Genomic DNA, 9656 nt, shown 5'->3' with positions numbered 1-9656 from the left:
TTTTTTTTTTTTTTTCGGGAGATTACGAGTTTGCCTGGTGCGGATGATACAGTGTTGGCGTGCTGCGCGCGGGGCTCGGAGAGGCAGCGGCACACCTTGGCGCGGCTCCGGCGCCAGCGCCAGCGTGGAGCGGGACCCAAACCGGGCAAAAGCGCAGGCGGGGAAGGGGAGAGCGTCGCCCCGCACCGGCAGCGAGCGGAGGCGGCGTGCGCGAGCGGCGCCCTTCCCTGCATCCGGCTCCCCCGCGGGGAAAGGGCCCCGGATGCCAAGGGTCACCCACAGCCGGTGACAGAGGCTCGGGCAGGACATGTTTCCCTCCAGGTCCTGGAGAGCCCCGTAAGCAGCCGGGAAAGAGCAGGCGGTGAGGAAGGCGAAGTAGGTTACGGAGCCGCAGAAGCTGGCTGCGTGCCCCGCTGCCGTGGCGCTGTGTCTGTTGGCTCCGAGCTTCTCCCTCCCGCYCTGGGGCCGGGATTCAGAGCTGTCACCGGGCGAAATTCCCACAAGCAGCCTTGGGCGCCCCATCCCGGAGCGAGGGCTGGCGCTGCTGCCCCCCTCCCCAGCAGCTTTCCCAGTGCTGGAAAATCCCCTGGTGCAAAGGCCCCGGGCAGGATCCACTTAACGGATCCTGTCCTCAGCCCTGCAGCTCAGCAGGACRTGGGAATTTGCAATCAAGGTCCGTCAGGATGCGACAGAGAGCAAAGYGCTCGGCAGCCAAGTGCCTGGCTGGAGCCGGGCCAGGTGCTGGGCTGTGCGGGGATGAAGGCTCTTCTCCTTTGCCCAGGTGCGGATCTGGGCCAAGGTCCCCATTCAGCCCAGCCCAACCTCCCCTCCTGGAGCAGAAGCGCTTTGTGCTGCCCCAGGAGGTTTCAGCTTCAGCCAAGCTCCTCTCTGCATGCACAGGGCCCTGGCTCGGTGCGGAGCTGAGCGCTGCTTCCTCCTCATCCTCGCTGCTGGGTCCCCACCTCCCTTGGGCTGAGCCGCAGCCTGCTCAGACCTGCTGCACTCACAGCCCTGGGCAGAGGATGGACTCTACTTGCTGGAGTGAGGAGATCCAGCTTGCGTGTCCAGCTGTCTGTCCAGCYGTCCTTCTGCACATCCATCTCCAGGTGAGGTGGTGGCAGGGGGCTACTCACTTCTGCCCGCTCCAGCCCTGCAGAGCTGTTGCAGACCCAGCCAGAGCTTGGATGTTCCCTTTTCCCCATGCAGGACTGGGATTTGGGGGAACTTGGAGACAGGGTGAGGTGCGCAGCGCTGCGCTGCCTTACCCAGCCATTGCTCCTCCAGGAGCCACCTTCGCCGCCACGAGAAGGGGGAAGAGCTGGTGGGGACCAGCGGCAGGACCCGGGGAAGGAGACGCTAAAAAAGGATGTGGTTTGATGCTGCAGACAGGTGCCAAGATGCCCCAAAGGGAGCAAAGGCGCGGGACGGCCGGGGCGCAGGGCTGCGGGTCTGCCCTGCCCTCGCTGCCGCGGCTGGCAGCMCCCGGCACGCCTGCGGGGCATCAGCGAAGTGACCCTCTCCGTGGGTCCCCGAGGGTGGCCGTGGAGCARGGAGGCTGCTGCCTTGCTGAGGAGCTTCCCAAGTGGAACGGAAATGCCTAATGAGGGCCGCCTTCATTAAACGGGGCTGTCACGGGGATGATTGCTGCCTTCCTGAGCCGCTTTACGAGCAATAAAAGCTGTGCGGGAGGAGAGGAGCCGCCGGGGAGAGGGGCAGACTCTGCTTTGCCGCAGCATCCTACCGGGAGGCTTTGTGCAAAGACCTTGCCCCGACCTCCCTGCGGCTGGAAACCTTCTCCTTCACCCACCGGAGGTGCCTGCTCCCTCGGGTGCCCCTCGTGGGCYGTGGTACCTCATCCCCCAATGAGCCCCACGTCCTGGGGACCTCCGTGCGCAGAGGAGGGGCAGCTCCGACCCGGGCGAGCGGGTAGCGCCCCGCGGCACGGCAGTGCCCCGGCGCGCCGCGGCGGCYTCGCGCTCGCCTCTTAATCAGCTAATTGCGTGTTTGGGGTTTCAGGCGAGGGCCCCAGCCTGGTGTTGCCATAACAACTGCATCAGCATCACTTTCAAACATTTACCAGGCAGGCTGGAAATGCAGAGAGGGGGGAAAGAAAAGGAGAGGAGGCCAGAGGGCTGACGGGAGGGCAGGCTGAAAGGGCYGCCTGCGCCTCTCGCACTATACCGTGAGGAGTCCCGCAGGGCAGAAAGTGCTGATTAAAACGGCTCTTGCTGGGATTCGGAGGCTTTTTTGGGGGAAGGAGAGCAAATGCCTCTGCCTGCTGGAGTCTGTCTGAGATGCCGTTCTTAGGAGGCTCATCTCAGCTTCTTCAGCACAGGGGGGAGGGCTGTGAGACACACGGCCGAGGTTGCCTCCCTGCCAGAGAGCATGGGGACAAGCGGTGGGTGCTGGCCCCGGGGACCTGCCGTTCCCAGCACCGGGCGGGTTTGCAGCCGGCTGGAGAGCACTGCAGCACAGCGGCGGGGGGAGAGGAGATGGGTGGGAGGGTGATGTGGGGCAGATCCTGCGGCTCGCGGGGTCCAGCCCACATTTGTCTTTGCCCTGGTGTCCTCCTTGGCTATGGAGGTGGGAGGCACCTGAAAGCTGCCAGCACAAGAGCAATATCCAGCCACGCAAGTGTGTGCGAGTCCTTAGAGACAGGGGAAAGCCAGAGCCTGTGGGGCCGGCCATCCTGCTCACCACTGCACCAGCAACAAACCAGTAACCTCCCTGAGCACCGTGGGCTCGCTGCGGTTTCTCCACCCAGCTGCTTTGCAGTGGCTTCCCTCCGTATCGCTGCGATGCCCGYGCTCCTCCACCTCCGGGCGCTGAGGTTCCTCGGCCCCCAGCTGCTTTCGGGTCCCTCTGCAATGTCCTGCGTGTGTCCTTGGGTGCTAGCTGGGATGGGTGCTGTGTGGCAGAGAGTGGATGGGGCACCCTGCAGCCTCCCCCACCCCGCCCCAGTCCCAGTGGGCCTGGAGCTCATGGGCACATGCTTTCCTTGCTTTCTGTGCAGGGTGGTATTTCCCCCCAGCTGGGCTCTGGTCCCTCCTCTCTCCCCTTGGCAAATACATCTTTTTACTGTCATCTTTCTTCCTACGAGCTGGATCAGGCCTCTCCAGCACCTTCTGCTTGGCTGGCAGGCTCGGGGCCGTCCCTGCTTCCCAAGGATAGCAGGAAGTCTCACTCGCATCCCAGGCAATGAGATCTGTGGCTGGGATCTGGCACATGAATTGCTGAGGATGAGGCTGCTCCTTGGGAGCTTTTTGGTCACTTGGTCCTCAAGAAGGGCCCGTGCATTCTTCTTCCTGAGCACGCAACTCGCCCCGGCTCTGCTCGCTTCCATAGAGCCATCATCTCTCTGGAGGTGAGCCCTTGCTGAGCAGAGAGCCTGATGGAGGGCAGGGCTGCTCCCCTGGCACAAGCGCTCTCCTCCCACTCCCTTTGCCCAGCCAAAGGTTGKGCAAAGGTCTCTGTGAGCTCCACGTGCCCCCTTGCAACTGAGGAACATCAGCTGGCACCACCAGAGCGCGTCTCCGCTCACGGGGACGGCAGGTTGCAGTGACATGTACTGTCTGCAGTCCTCTAGTGGACCCTGCCCACCCCAAGCTCCTTCCAGCAGCATATGGAGCCCCCATGTCCCATCTGCCAGTCCCATGCCAACGTCCCATTTTGGTGCTAAATGCCCATGGGTGGGGGACTGAACTGTGCCCTGCATTCAGGTGCTGGGCAGGTTGCACCCAGCTCAGAGGCTAGCACCTGCGGCAGACCCCAGGGCCCAGGGGCCTGAAGCGTGGGCCAAATCCCCCCCCATCCACTGCGTTATTCCCTGTGTTTTTCCAGGGTCGTTTCTTGGGCTGCTGCTGCACCGGCTGGAAGTGGCTGGGCCTGTGGGGTGGCTGCTCCTGGCTCCAGGTGCCTGTTTCTCTGCGGATGCTGTGGTCAGAGCAGGCGCACRGCTCAGGCTTCACCGGGGAAGCGCCGGGATGGCCTGCGCTGCCCAGCGCTTTGCAGCAGCTGCGAATCCRGTTTGCCTGGTGCCAGGCCCCAGCAATCAGCCTTGCTGAGTGTCTCTGTGCAGCCCAGATGGCTTTTTGCTGGCAGAGYGCGGCCCTGGCAGCTTGGGGCCGCTGCAGACGGTGCACAGACAGACTCCCTGCCTCCTCATGCCCACCCCGGGGACCCGGCAYGCCTGGTGTCGGCTGCCGGCTCTCACCCAGAGCTTGCCACAGTTCAGATCAGGGCATTGACCAGTGCTGCACACCCTGCTCGCGGGGCAGGAGGGCAAATCCTACCCCCCGGGCTGTGTGGACACCCCCAGCTGCTGCTGGACCTGCTTTGATGGAGCAAGATGGGCAGCTCCCAGCTGTTTCTGTCCTGCAGCATTGGCCAGTGCAACCTGCTTGTGGACAGTGGTGAGAAGAGGCATGATGTCCCTTGACCCTGCGTCCCACCCCGGCAGGGCCTAGGCACCACTTGCTCCCAGGCAGCATTTCTGCACCTCTGCGGGCTGGGTGTGAGGCTCCTTCTGGGCAGCTCTGRCTGTAGGGCTGCCTGGAACGTCTCCAAAGGACTGATTTGCTGTAATTCCTCTGGAAAGCAACTTTTGTGATTGCTAGCCTGGAGATCTTGAGCCGGACTTAAACAACAGGATCCTAAAGATGCCATGAATAATTGAGCCTAATAAATATTAATAACTTGCCTGCATGGTGGCAGGGCATGTAATTGCAAGGAGCGTTCTGGAAGCACAGCTCTGCAGGCAAACGTGCACACGCGGCAGGGCCAGGGCAGAGCCCCGTTAACACTGACGTTGCCAGGCTGTGCRGAGCTGGCAGTGCCACATGTTGCTGCAAGCCCTGCTGCCCTCTCCCAGGGGTTAGCGGCCGCAGCCAGGGGATGCTGGTCCCCACGCGGAGTATTTAGCAGTCCTTGGTAGAGCTCTCCCGCATGAGCTTGTCTCCTTTTGAGTGTGTGTACACTTGCAGCATCCTCAGCATCTTTGGGGAAATATGATTTTCATCATGGATCCATTCTGATCCCAGATCACCCTGGAGGACATGGGATGCCCCCTTTAGAAAATCCTGCCTGTCCTCATGCCCAAGCTRATTGAAGATATGTCCTAAATTCAGGTCAGCCTGTGGCTGCTCCCTGCTCTGCATCCCCAAGGACTAGCTGGACATCTGTATCAGGACCACATACATGATCACCTCATGCTTCATGCAAACCGATGCATTACAAAATTCGGCTCTCAGGGCTGAGTGATGACAAGAAGGTACAGTCCAAACTTTGCACAATCCAGCAAATCCTCCAAAGTTTGGGTGCAGGTGGGTGTGGATGAGTCGAGACATGAAAGAAGGATGGGATGTATACAGCTTTCTATCTGTGGAAGACAGTGATGGGGAGAGCACACAGCCACCTCTCTAGGCTAAGGGACACCCTGCAAGGCAAGGCTGAACTTGCCACTCCAACCTTTGCTGAGCAGCMTTAAGCTGTTGATTAGACCTTGTTTTTAGGATTCAGTCCAAAAAGGCTGATTTTTTTTGATGAAATATAACCATGAAACTCAAAACAAAATCCAGTGCTTCTCCTTCTGGGATGCTCTAGGCCCCCACCAAACTGCATGCCTGAAATCAAACTCATGCCTGCGGCTTTCCCAGTCCCTAATCAAACCCAGCCTTTCCCAAGCCTCTGTTTCTGAAGCCAGACGAGGAAGAGAAGTCCARAAGGGATCACAAATGCTTGCCTGGAAGGGCACAATTTGCTCTGCTGCAAAAGCTCAGCTGTGCTGTGAGCAAGGTAGAAACGTGCATGTGGAGGCTTTGGCAGAGCTTTCTGGATATCCAAACTCAGGCTGGGGAGCCTGCTACCCTGCCCCTTCCCAGGTCACCATCAGCTTTGCCGCCTCATGCAAAAAGGATGAAGAAAGAGGCCTGYGTGGCTATACAGAGGAATGGGAAAGAGAAACTCTGAGCTTATGGCAAGGACTGGGCGCAGCTGGGGTAGGATGTTGCCCAGAGCCTGCTGCTTGAAAACTGAGGTGCTTGGGCAGCCGGGATGAAGACCTGGGACTGCTTGGTAGAGGCATGGCAAAGCTATTTTCCCTGCAGGAACTTCCCCCCTCTCTGAGCAAGGTTCCCCCCCCCCCAGACTGCCTGAGATTACAGAGATTTTGAGATTTTGAGATTACATCTTATGAATGTGGTTTCAGACAATAACAGCTTGCAATTACGCAGCACTTTCCACACCAAGGGATTGTGCCTTTCTTTAACGTCTTTACGAAACTGGCTGCAGCTGCTGCTGGGATGCAAAGCTCTAGCCTGCGCAGAAGGGTTGCAGCTGAGATCCCTCAAAACATTCTTCCATCCTGTACTGGAAACAGTTAATCTTGCAGGAGATTTAAGGGTGCTGTTGGCTGGATGTGGCCCAGTGCCTGGACAGCCCAGAGCAAAGGGGCACAGTGCATGTGAAGTGACCAGTATCTCATGCGGACTCTACCCCATGCTTTATGTATTTTCCGTTGCTACATGCTTGTAGGAGGAAGACTGACAGTGATGGTGGGGATTATCCATCCATGAGTGTGAGGAAAGAAGGGCGCTACATTTTCTGGGGAAAGGGGAGACATGATTTGACTTGGATGAGTAAAGGGAGCAGCAATTGCTATAAGACTGATTACGGAGCACAACCTCTTGGAAGTCATTTCTAAGCACATAAAGGGCAAGAATGTAAATCAGCAGAGATTTCCCAAGAACAAACCATACTGGACTCCAAGGGTGGCAGCCAGCAGCTCGACACCCGGCTAGTGGCCAGGAGTGAAAGAAGCATCCTGGGGCAGATACAGTGCTGATACTGCTCAGCATCAGCGACCCAGGCAATGACACAGGATAAATGTTCAGCAAAGCTGCAGGTGACACTAGATGAGACTGACTGATGCCTGGCACAGCCTCAGTCCAGAGGGATTAGCTAAACATGATCATTGACCTCATTAGGTTCACCAAAGAGGAGTGTGAAGTGCAGTACARGGTGGAATAACCTGAGGCTGGGAGCCGACCACTGAGCAGCAGCGCTGCTGGGAAGGACCTGGGGGTTATCATGGATGTCAGGCTGAACGTGAGCCAAGAGAGCACTCTGATCACAAACAAGGCAAACCACATCCTGGGCTACATTAGGGGAAGCATGGCCAGCAGATCAAGGGAAGTTATTATCCCCTCTCTTTGGCATTGGTGAAGATGCACAGATCGCAGAAGTGTTTCTAGAAGAGCTTCTAACAGCWGTGCTCCCGCAGCTTCCTTTGTTGTTAAAGAGAGGTGAAAATGCAGAGGATGATTAAGGGATTGCTGCAGGAGCAATAACAGGGAACCACAGTGTTATTCCAAGGCACTCAGAGCACTTGGTTGGGAAGTAGGTGAAGTGGAGTCTCCTGAGAGTCCCATACAGTTCGAATGAGACATCTGGGGAAGCCAGGAACTCTGCATTTAGATATTAGCTTCTCTTTCGGGTGGAAAAGTAATGAAAGCCTTGGCTGAAAAGACTATGTTTTTCTCTGTGGTCACAGATACCCTAAACTATGGCAATAGCAAAATGCTTCCAATTATTGTTTGCTGCTACACAGCTGAAAGGGAACAATACTTTGCTGGACCATTTTCAGGCTAGCGACAAACCTCCTTCAGTATCTGAAAGTGTGAAAAAGCAARTGATTTGTAGCTTGGCAGACCATTGCTATTTGCAGCTGGCAGCGCTCGGGGTAACTTTGGGCAACTCCTCTGTGTTTACAAGGGAACGGACAACAAAAATAAATATTTGCCTGGGGTTGATCACCCAGCCGCTGCGTTGCGCAGAGCCTGCTGAAATCAGGCTGTGAGTCTGGGAGCTGGGTAGCTTTCAGTCCTTCTCCCTTGTCAGCTACAGACGCTTCAGAGTTTCAGATGAGACTTGTCCTTCATGGATGGACTGAGGCAAGTCCCCACGTGCCGTCACCTTCATACTCTGGAGTGGAAAGGAACATGTGGGAGCTCTAATAACTGTCTGTGCATGAGGGGAAAACAGCAGAGCATCATTTTGAGAGGTTCTTAAGGCTGGTGAAACCTTAGAGGGGTTTCCCCACCAGGCGAAAAGGTCATCACGCGGGACTGCATTCACTGGGGTGCCTTAGCCCTGGCCACTGCCTTCGTGAGTGACTGCAGAGCATCGAGCCCCGAACCCTCTCTGATATCAAAGCTTTTAGGCTCCCCAGGCTTCATTATACTCAAAGGCAGCCGCATGAAAGAATATTTTCCCTTTGTAAACAGACTTAGTCAGACACAGAGACCTGCTTAGCATCGATCCTGTTAGGCTGGGCTTCAAATTCAATTTGTTTCCTTTGTACCTGTGAAAAGTTTGGTAAATTGATTTAAATAATAAAGATGCATTGACAGCGATTACAGCTGATAAATACCATTTTAAATAATAAGATGAGGCTTATCATCATTAAACTGTTTGCCTGAGGGCTGCAAAAATGTAAAGAGAAGAACAGTATTTCTCTAAGATATCCCTTAAAGTCCTAGCCTTTATTTCTCATAGGATTGACTATTTTCCATCCATTTTTCAGAGGCGGAAGCTCTGAAAAACTCAAAGAGTGAAGCCAACAGTCCCCAAATCTGCAATTTATACCACCAGTGTAATCTCTGCATAACTGCGACTGATGAATATGCATTGTAGCATTTCCGTGTGCGGCAGAAAGTAACCTATTTCTAGCCTCGAGCCAGCTGCAGTAGGTCTGCCTCTTTCTGCAGCTCTGTGCCAGCAGTGGGGCTGTGTCCTTTCCGGATAGATGAGGATGCCATGAGAAAACCCTGAGTCTGGATTTGGTCTGTGGGTTGAGGGCAGGTCCAACTGCTAGCCCCCTGCGAGAGTGCTGGTCATGCCACTCTGTGCCTGCCTCTCCTGGACACATTTAAGGGATGTGAGGCTCAGCAGAGTTTGGGGTTCAGTGAGGTGGCAGCCGGATGCAGAGGGATTGACAGCAATCTCAGAGACAGCCTTGACGTTACGCCGGTAATAGCAGCAGAGATGTGACAGACTGAGATGAGCAGCCAAGTGACACTTTAATGAGTGTTAATGGGAGGCAAGAATTAAGTCCTGCCGGCTCATTAGCATGGGAAGAGGTGCCATCTGCCATGGCTGGCAGGGTTCRTTGCTGCCGTTTTGGGTGGGTGCTGATTCCCGTGGGGAGATGAGACTTGTGCCCGGGAGGCCCTGGGCCACCTCACCTGTGACGGCCGTGTCCCAGGCCCCTGTCAGACCGGGTGCCGAATCCCAGCTTTCCCAGCGACGGGTGCCGCACAGCCTCGGAGATGTGACTCTGGGTACAGTCATAGTACACCCATAGGAGATGCTCAGATTCTGCTGTTTTATCCCATGTGTTTCAAGGCAGCATGAATTTCCAGGTGCTATTTCTCCAGGCACCGCTGAGTTTCCAAGTGAGGACGGTGGGCTCAGGCAGTGTCACCTGCTCCCAGCTGGGTCCCACCTCTCTGCAAGCAGCAGGGCACCACTCGTGTCTGGGAGCGGCAGGGGAGCTGGCTGCGGGGCTCCCTGCTGCTGGTTTCTGGCTGGAGTGGGGGGTGAGTGGTGGTGCGAGCACCAGGCTGCCGCGGGCGCGGCGGGGCGCGGGGGGCCCGGCG

The sequence above is a fragment of the Rhea americana genome, unplaced genomic scaffold, assembly GCF_003343005.1.
Source record: "Rhea americana isolate MKP2758 unplaced genomic scaffold, rheAme1 scaffold_196, whole genome shotgun sequence".
In the NCBI taxonomy this organism is placed as follows: Eukaryota; Metazoa; Chordata; class Aves; order Rheiformes; family Rheidae; genus Rhea; species Rhea americana.
The sequence above is the reverse complement of the archived record's forward strand: the minus strand, read 5'-3'. Positions refer to the sequence as shown.